The following is a 9,449-nucleotide window of genomic DNA, read 5'->3' as shown; positions in this document are numbered from 1 at the left end:
GTCTATGCTGTGTTTGCTGTGCCTGTGTGAGGTTATGTGTGTCATGTCTGTGGAGTGTATAGATGAGGTGCACGTCTCGGTGGCTGTGTGCTCATGCCTAGATGAGGTTATATATGTACCTGTGTGTGTTTATCTAAAAATAAAATGTGAAAGAAAACTCATCCTCATCCCTTTCCACATAAAGGGTTCTGGTAGATCACTGCACAGACTAATTATACTATCCTGTAATTATAAATTAATATATAAAGTTTTCATTAACTCACAGAAATGTCCTTGGCAATCGGTGTGGGGTCTTTATCATTAGGAAAAGCTGTAAAACTTGTGAAAATACAGTTAAAAGTTCAAAATCTATGCAGTCCTTTGCATTTTCTAAAGAAGTCTAGTGGGCCGGATTGTAGTCTGTGCCAGGCCAGTTCTAGCCCCTGTGCCTTATGTTTGACATCCCTGATATATGTGTGTATGTATAAACTACAGTTAAAATCACTAAAATGCCCGGTAAAATCACTGATTTTAATTGCTATTGCAGTGTGTAAATTTACAAGTGAAAAGTAAAAATGTGATTGGACGATCATAAAATAACTCAAATCAACAAGGTAAATATAGTATAACATTGTGAAAAAAATCTAAGTAAACGAATATGGCGATTTCATGTGGTAGACTGGAGGCTCCTGCAGTGATTTATCGTGCTGTGACACCGTGATACAGGCCTGCAGTAAAGAAAAGTTGACTTGAGGTCACACCGCCAGCAGTTGGCGCTTATAATTTAGCAGAACGGCACACATGCGCATCATGTAGCCCGGACTGTCATCGCATAATGACACGTGAAGTAACCACACATGTAGACGACACCGAATGGGGTCTCACTGAGCCGTGCAACCCTCCCCTGCCCTACTTATAGCCCCCCAAATGTGCTCCCAAGTGTGTTGTCTTTTCAGGAATACGTTAGTGGCGGGGTGGAGGCGCGCGAACCTGTCCGGTGAGCTCGTTAAAAAGTGTTCCGCAGCAGTCTACACCTTTAAAGCCCGCAGAGTGCAGCGAGTTCATGTGTCCGTAAAGGCGCACGATATGACCGACCGCTGCTGCCGACTGCCCGTTTGCCGCGTAGACTACAGTAGGACAGAGTACCTACAGTAACCTGGCGGGTCCAAAAATGTCTGTGTCTTTAAAAAGAACTATTTGCCGAGTGCTGCATGATGTCAGGCTGAATGCAGTCCGTATACTGTTCATGTGAGCTGCGTTTACTTCCTGCAAAGGGACAGAAGCGGGCAGAGAAAGAGAGAGTGGGATAGAGATGGGGAACGAGCGGCCGGAGATAAAGTGAAAGAGTGAGCCAGCGGACGAAAGGAAACCGGGGCCTGCTTCTTCTTCTTCTTCTTCTTCTTTTTAAAAAACAAAACAAAAAACAAACGCCTTCCAAACTTTATAGGCTATAAGAAGAAAAAGCCTGCCACATCTGGGCCAGCTGATTTTATGGAATAGCGACGCATCGGGTAAATATACACCCCCCCCCCCTTTCTGTGTGTGTGTGTCTCTCTCTCTCTCTCTCTTGGCTTTATATTTACTGAGCCTGATTCGTATGACGCATAGGTTTTACCATGCAGTACTCCCTCGTTTCCCCCTCTCTCTTCATAGCTACATTTAAAAAATATTTTATCTATTTATTTTTGCCAGTCGGAATTTCAGTTATTTCGGCCACCTAAAACTAAGTTAGCGCCTTAAACTTCAGTCGGAAAATGTGTAACCGTACCACGCGCCTCTGAAGGAATTTAATCAGGTTGATAGTAGTTGTAGTTTTTCACCCTAACCTCTTCTACACCCCCCCTCCCTCCCCCCCAAAAAACCCACCCAAAATTTGCAGTCTAATGATAATTTTGGCCATTGCTTTTAACCACAGGAACTGGTGTTGTCATTAGTTTCAACTGTACTGAGTGGTGAAAGTGGCAAGCTATTATCGGTCTTGCGTCACGATGAGGTAAAAAAAAAAAAAAAAGGAAAAAAGATAAATCTCCACCCATAATGCATCTATTGTAATGCTATAGATTTGAGAAGCACAGGACGGATATCGAGGTACTGGTGTTGCAGACATGATTTTATTGGTTGTAGTCGCTAAAGAAAAAATCTATAGGATATCAGCTTACATTTTCATGACTGTTGTTTCAAGGTTTTCTTTTTGGGGGTTTATTTTTCGGGTACAGTCTGGTTAACACTTGGCCTCTTTGGCTGACTGACTGGCTAGCTTAGAAAAGTACATGGCTGTTAAAAAAAGGTGGGGATGAGGGGGCTCTGAAGTTTATGTTTGGCATATATGGATTGAAAAAAAATATATGTTTATATGTTATTTGTGCATGCTGTTGAATCAAATCTGTCAGCCGTGGTTCCATTTACCTTACTTGAACCCCCAGCAGGAGCCATCTGGCTATACATACAAAACAACACCACCCCCCTCTTCTCTCTCTTCTCCTTGTGTACATGGGTGCAGTGTGTGGCTACCCGGCATGTAGCTTGTGGTAGTTTTCTTCATTTCCTGTCACTTTTCCTCCCCCAGTACACACGCTTTCTCTCTGTCGCTGTAATTATTATTGTCTAGTCCACTGGTGAGTCAATTGTTTGTTTCTTAAGAAGACAAAATGCTTTTTTTCTTCTTTTAAAAAATCTTAGATACATTTTATCTTACTTTTATGGTAACGTGGCAACAAGTTAAGCAATGCAGCCTACTTCATATTAAGCTTCCATGTCCTCAACAGGTGACACTCAGGTGGGGTTATTAAGTGAATGAACCCTTTCAAACTGCAGTGTAACTTTATGTTTTAACACCCATCTGTTTCTGTGTATATATAAATATATAACCTGTGGATATAAGAAGGTGTGAAGGTGCATTGCACTAATTTTAAGCTGCCCTTTTAAATCATTATGCATCCATAGGTGTACCTGGTTGCCCTAAGACAACACAGAGACAGATTTTTATGAGGGCAGTTCATCATACCCTCCCTTCATTACGAGGAAATCGGTTCACAGTAATGTTAGCTCACGCTGACAAGTTTTTATGTCCAGGCTTTAAGATAACATACATGGAAAATGGGAGCCTCGCCCCCCCTCCCCCCCTCGTTCTCTATTTCTCTGTGAACGGAGGCCCTCCGACACCAGTGGTCTTTGATTTGGGCATCTGCCAAAGGGTTCTGATGGCTCTCAACAGCTGTATTTGTCTGTGTGTGTATGTGTATGTGTGCATGCGTGTGTGTGTGTGTGAGAGAGAGTGTGTATGTATTTGCGTGTGTCAGTGAGTGGGTTAGTGTATGTATGTGTGCCTCTGTGTGTGCTCTAGCTGTGTCCCGGGATGCCCTTCCTCCATAGGCCTCTCTCTATACAGCATTCCACAAGGGGGCCGGGGGCTGTGCGGGTAGGGAGTGTCAAGGAGACAGCGAGAGAGATTCAATAAATAAAACTGATGTGGACACGCTGGCACAGAAAAGGCCGAAGGAGAGGGGAAACGGTGAGACTGTTTCCTCATCGCTTGTCAGACCTTTAAATTAAAAGGTCCTCTGCAGCAAAGTAGACGTTCCCAGTAAATTCTTCTGTAGATTTGCAAGAGATTTGGGGGTGGCGTTAACTTCATCACTTGATCAGTGTGTAAAGCAGTCGTAGAAAGCCACCTGGAGGTGATTTCCCCTGTTATTTCTTACACAGCAAATATTTAAGTAGGGTTAATCCCAAATGTAATTTACAGTAGCACGCTGGTTATCAAACTCTGCAGCTGCTGGCTTTAAAGATCATCTTAACTGCAGATTTGTACCCTGGCTTTAATAAAGAATAACTAAACAAGGGCACTGTCGACTGCATGAAAAATCAGCAACCATCTCTAGTGCGGCTTCATTTACTGTGTGCGTGTGCGCGTGTTCACCCTCATGCTTGGCGCACTTTCCTCTGTATATGCGTGTAAACTTGTGTGGGGAGTGTGTTTATGTGTCTATGATTTTCCTTTCCTGAGACAAGCATGAGTCATTGCTGATGGTATGCGATACCAACAGTCATACATTGTATTCTCATAGGTTACTTCTGTGCTTTCTTGGTAACACACATGCTACTTGTTCGAGTTAAACCCTGATGGACGAAAAAAACCTGCTCCTACTGGTATGTTCAGGCATGTAGGCTGCTGTTCATGGAACTGAGGTTTAAACAGTTAAGAGTAACTGTGAAGACATGGCATTTCTAGTAAGCGTTCAGGAATTCTGGGAAAGATACGCATCGGGTGGTCACATATACATTTTTCCTTTAGCTGAATTTATCTACATACACCAGCACATGGTGACATGAATTAAATGTGGAGGTAAGCTTGTTTGTGCTCAGACTTTAACATTCATGCGTGTATTTGGATCTTTCTGGGGAACATGCAAATATTTTTGCCATGTAGTTTCTCCTTTTTGTGGTGTTTCTAAAGAATACTGGAGTAAAATGACTCCTTCCTCCCTAACCCAGTACTGCTAACACTGTAAAATTGACTTTGGTGTTTCTTGCCAACTAGATGTGCATGTAGAGGGTAAGTGAGGAAAATAATGTCCTTATGCTAATAGTAAGTGCTTTAAAATAAGCAGTCCCTCACACTGATTCAGTAAGGGAAAGCAGTGGTCTATTTAGGGGCCGGTTAATCCCCCCCTTTTTTGGTTTTTGTTCAGATTCCCTATCTGTTTGGTAAGTTTTATCCATACTTGCTCAGGAAAGGAATCGCCTGTAAAATTGTTGGTAGTTAGATGCATCTTATGTTAGACTGCACCCCTTCCTCATTGTCTGACTTAAGATTTCACCCTTGATGCTGCCTGACCTTAGCAGGCTCCTGCTTTCAAATGTAAAGCCTCAATTAACGTTGCACACTCCAAAATTATACCTCAGCTAGGATGACGGCATAAAATGTGCTGTACGGCTAAACAATTTAAATACAGTAGAGGAAATTTAGCATTCGCTGACTTCTGCAGAGGCAACTGCCACATGGTAACTCGCTCATTCAGTGTGCCATCCCTCTGGTTTTTAGCTCTGCCCTGATACAGCTGTCAAAAGCAGCATGGGTGATTAAGTCAAAGCAAATAATAAAAGTAAGCCTGTAAAAACAGGAATTGGGGAAAGACGTGGAAATTCTAAAAATACAGGCAGGGCATGTATGGTTTGTAAAGCTACGTGTATACGTAGTGTGAACTTTGTTCAGACACGCCGGTGCGATCCGCCAAATGCACTGATTGTATTGCCACTCTGGATCAGATGACACCATAAGATGTGAAACTTCCATCAAAGACGTGTAACAGCCTAGCCCGTTTTGACATCACGACCGGCTGGAAAACAACACGGCTCATTCACAGGCACTCCTAATTTAAAGGAAAGAAGCACGAGGGACAGGATTTTTTTTTTCTTCTTCATAGCTTGTGGGTATGTAAACACATGTGTATGTGACAACTTATTTTTGCTAAAAAGAAAGCGGGTTATGTTCTCTTTTAGGGATTAAACAGAATGGCAGCAAGGCGATGGAGCCAGGGTTTATGTAATGTGCGCAACTAGCGCAGATAGTGAGAGTAAAACGTGCCGTCACAGTCAGCGCAGACTCGAATGACAGAAGTATACATTCTGAGTTCACGAAAAGCAGGTAAATGCTAAGCAAATTTGTTGGCCCCAGTGACCAGGCTTTGTCCGCATACTTCCTCATCGGGGAGAGAGTGAAGTTGGGAGTTTCATACATTACGGTGTGTTTGCTGTTAGCTACAAAAGGTGTTTGCTTAAGTTGTTTTACTCGTTATGTTCGCTCCCAGTGCATGTGAAGACCTTTAGACTTCATGCTAAAGTGGGCACAAGAAGGTTCACATTTCTTGTCTTGCTTCACCGCTGCTGTTTTACAGCTCAACTATTAGAGTGCCACACGTTTGCAGCACAAAAGGTATTTGCCAAACCCACTAAACAGGGTTGGGCAGTTCCTCGAATCTCCTGCTCATTTCATATGTAATGAGGCCAAGTTTTTTTCTTGGAAAACACCAGTAGGTTTGGCAACCTTCCTGCCTCTCTCGAGGAAAACAGATTGACGGATAATATATATCTTCTGGAGGTATGTGTGGCGTTTTTCTTTCTTTTGTTTTTCTTTTGTGCTCTATTACTGTACTAAATTTATTTTGTTATTCTCAAAGTGCACACAGAAGTAATAATGCAGCTGAGAACATTTTTCCACACCTATTGTCATTTCCTGTGAAATTACACAACATGCATGTTCGCACAGGGCGAAATAATGCGGGACCAAATGCGAGGGAGAGAGGATCAGCGAAAGGCATTAGGAATCTTGAAATGTTAGTGATTTGGGCTGCTCTGGCTCACTAACTGCTTTTCAGGAAGCCTTCCAAGAATTTAGACAATGAACAGTAAACATGGCATGTTCCTTAGAACAATTCCACATTAGATCTCAGAGATCACGTGTCTGGTTTTTTCTCAGAATCGACTGCCCCCACACCGCACTACACTTGCAGATAACTGTAGCAGCTAAATCTCCTGCTCCCTGTGTATGCACTGTACTTACACTTGACAAGGAGCTCTCACAAACTGACAAATGTGCACAATTTCTCCCTCTCTCCCTCTCTGTGTCTCAGAGATTTCTTGTAAGTGACATGTTTGGCCGTTGGCATAATGCCTAGCAAGATCACATGGCATGAATGTCGTGCTTGTGTTGTGTATATGTGTGTGTCTGTGTGTGTGTGTGTGTGTGTGTGACAGAGAGAGACTGTGCATGTGTGTGTGTGCATTTGTTCTTGAGTAGAGAAAAAAAAAAAACCCGAAAGGGAGCATGTGCACATTTGATTGTTCCAAGTATTTTCAGCATGAATAGAAGCACGTAGCCATGGCAGAGAATTACGGAGTACCAAGAAGTATGACGAGGATGTGTTTCTGAAACGGTCATGGGATCACATTCTCAAATAGGATGGAGAATCTGATTTTTTTTCCTTGATGGTACTTCATAGTGGATGCACTTTTTCACTTCACTTGTGGCACTGGGCCGTTCAAAATTCATTAAAGCTGCGTAGCCTTGTAGGGAGGCTTGTGTGGCGAGACCACTTGTATGTTTTCGCTTACAGTATCTCAAACTTTTTTTTGAGCCACCCCACCACCACCACCCCGAAAACCTCCGACCCTAAATTCTCTTTGAAAGTGCTTCATTATAACTGGAGACAGTAGCAAAAAAAAAGGATTGAAAAGGATTAGAGCAATTTTGTCAGATTCTCAGACTCCCACTGAGGGTACATTAGACTTGCTGTGAAAGTTGAACCTGTAATTCAGAGGGTGACGTGCGTGCGCACAGTCGCATGCATAAACCCAACAGAATCACACACTCGCACAGGAGTAGACCAGACTGAGAGAGGGAGAGCCAGCGAGAGAGCACCGTGGATGGCATTTATCCTCGCAGCCCCCCACCCTGCACACACACACACAATTTTCCATGCTCTTTCACTGTGTGCTGCGCATAATTAAATTGCTGCAAACTTCAAGACTCCTGCCTGTAAACAAAGCTTGCTAATTAGAGCGCAAGGTAATAAGCGAGGGGGAAAGCACCCCCCTCCTCTGTAGTGATGACCTGTCCTGCATGTGCTCTTCATGTCTTAACAGTCGGGACCGAATCCTGGGAGGGGCCAGTGGAAAAAGACAGCAATCCGAGGCGGGTCGTTTTCACAACACAGCCCACCCTCACTCCCTCCCTTTTCCAAAGATAACATGTGCAAGCAATTACTGCTAAATCACAACTTGACTTACCTGATGATTTCACGACATTGGGCAAGATGTAGAAACCCACTTTTATTTCTTGACTTTTTTTTTTTTAGGGTTTCAGCTCAATTCAGTTCAATTGTAATTATATAGCACCAAATCGAAAAAGCAGTCACCTCAAGGTGCTTAATATTGTAAAGTAAAGATGCTGCAGTAGTACAGAGAAAACCCTAATAATCAAATTACCCCCTTTGAGCAAGCACTGGGAGACAGTAGGAAGGAAAAACTCCCTTTTAACAGGAAGAAACCTCCAGCAGAACCAGGCTTAGGGAGGGGCAGGCATCTGCTGGGACTGGTTGAGGGTGAGGGGAAGATTGTGTCAATTCTAGGAATTCCTCTTGGCTTGTGCTTACAATGACTGTAACGATTAGCCAGTGTTAGGAAACGGAGTGTTAGAAATAGCCGGCTTCATTTTAAAAGTCCAAAAGAAAAGGCCATCCCTTTGCATCCGTAAAGGCCAATCATCATCATGTTTAGCTTGTTTTCCGTTCATACAAAACATGGGACCATCATCCAGCACATTAGCTGAGATATATATAAGAGCTTGACTTTTTTTTTTTTTCAAATGTTCATTGAGTCAAGGTGACTATTTCCTCATCTTTGGCCTTGCCAAGCAAGACTCTGGCATGTATAGCCTCGACCTACCAGAGTGGTTTCACTGATTGTTATCTAAACCTCAGCAAAAAGCAAATGCTCTAAGCCCATTGGTTCTCACAGCGTGCTCTCTTAAAGCTGCTGCAGGTTGGCTGCAAGACATCATTTGCTGCAAATGGATAAAACGGTTTAAGATAAAAGTTACAATCAAATATAACTGATACAGTTGTTACTTTCAGAACTAATAAAACAAAGGCCTGGGGTTTTTGTTACACATTATCCGTCATTGCTCTTGTGTGATCTACAAGTGTGTGTGTGTGTGTGTGTGTGTGTGTGTGTGTGTATATTTTGTGAGCATTGACAGGGAAAGAGCTAAAAATGGGGGCTATAATAAGGGGAGAGGAAAGATGCTAACGAAGAATCGCTCTCGACAAGCAAGCCAGTTAAAGATCAAACTAAAACTGCTAAAACGCAACTAGTCTGGTGGGTTTATTGAGATTTCTAACTGGGCTGCAGGATTGTGAAGTTTGAGAAAGGCTGATCTAAGGAGGAGAAACACTCTCTACTCATTAACAAGCCTCATGTCCATTAACATTGTGAATAACTGGGCAGACAGAGAAAAGTATTTTGAAGAAAAAAATTCCAGATATGATTTTTCTTTTTCTTAATGCTGTCTCGAGGAATTATATAACAGCATGGCAAAGGACCCATGCATCAAAAGGCAGATCAAACTGATCGGTTCCTGGAAACCTTACATGATGTAAGCGCATTTCCTATATCTGCGTGGCCAACACCTATGCTTCTACACACATTATGTAAACTCCAGGGGATTTTCATGATGCGAGATGGTTATTTCAACGTTCTTTACTCATTTCTTGCCTGAGACAGAGATAAACAAGCGTAGGATCAGCCACAGCCCACTTCAGTGCTTTACTAGTGCGATGAGGTTACCCAAGGTTACATGCTATTTGAGCACATGTGTGCTAGGCTTGGTATGGTGCTCACTGGAAGGTTCTTAGGTCACAGGAAAGTGTGTGTGTGTGTGTGTGTGTGTGTGTGTGTGTGTGTGAGAGAGA

The 9,449-nt window shown here is 42.9% G+C and overlaps 1 protein-coding gene across 3 annotated transcripts in view; it reads left to right on the top strand.

Moving 5' to 3' along the window:
- Window positions 1–953: 953 nt before the first annotated feature.
- nacc2 (NACC family member 2) overlaps window positions 954–9,449 on the top strand; it is a 29,418-nt gene continuing 20,922 nt past the window's right edge. The window contains exon 1 of one of the 3 annotated variants that reach the window (XM_005720420.1): window positions 954–1,490. The gene's annotated coding sequence lies outside the window, so the exon portion shown is untranslated. Of the gene's footprint in view, window positions 1,491–5,269; window positions 5,413–6,015; window positions 6,080–9,449 lie in introns of those variants that run through there. The other 2 variants (XM_005720426.1, XM_005720424.1) reach the window with 2 other exon arrangements.

Source organism: Pundamilia nyererei, unplaced genomic scaffold, assembly GCF_000239375.1.
Source record: "Pundamilia nyererei isolate P.nyererei 1_Seehausen unplaced genomic scaffold, PunNye1.0 scaffold00002, whole genome shotgun sequence".
Classification (NCBI taxonomy): Eukaryota; Metazoa; Chordata; class Actinopteri; order Cichliformes; family Cichlidae; genus Pundamilia; species Pundamilia nyererei.
This window is presented reverse-complemented; position numbering and strand designations above follow the sequence as displayed.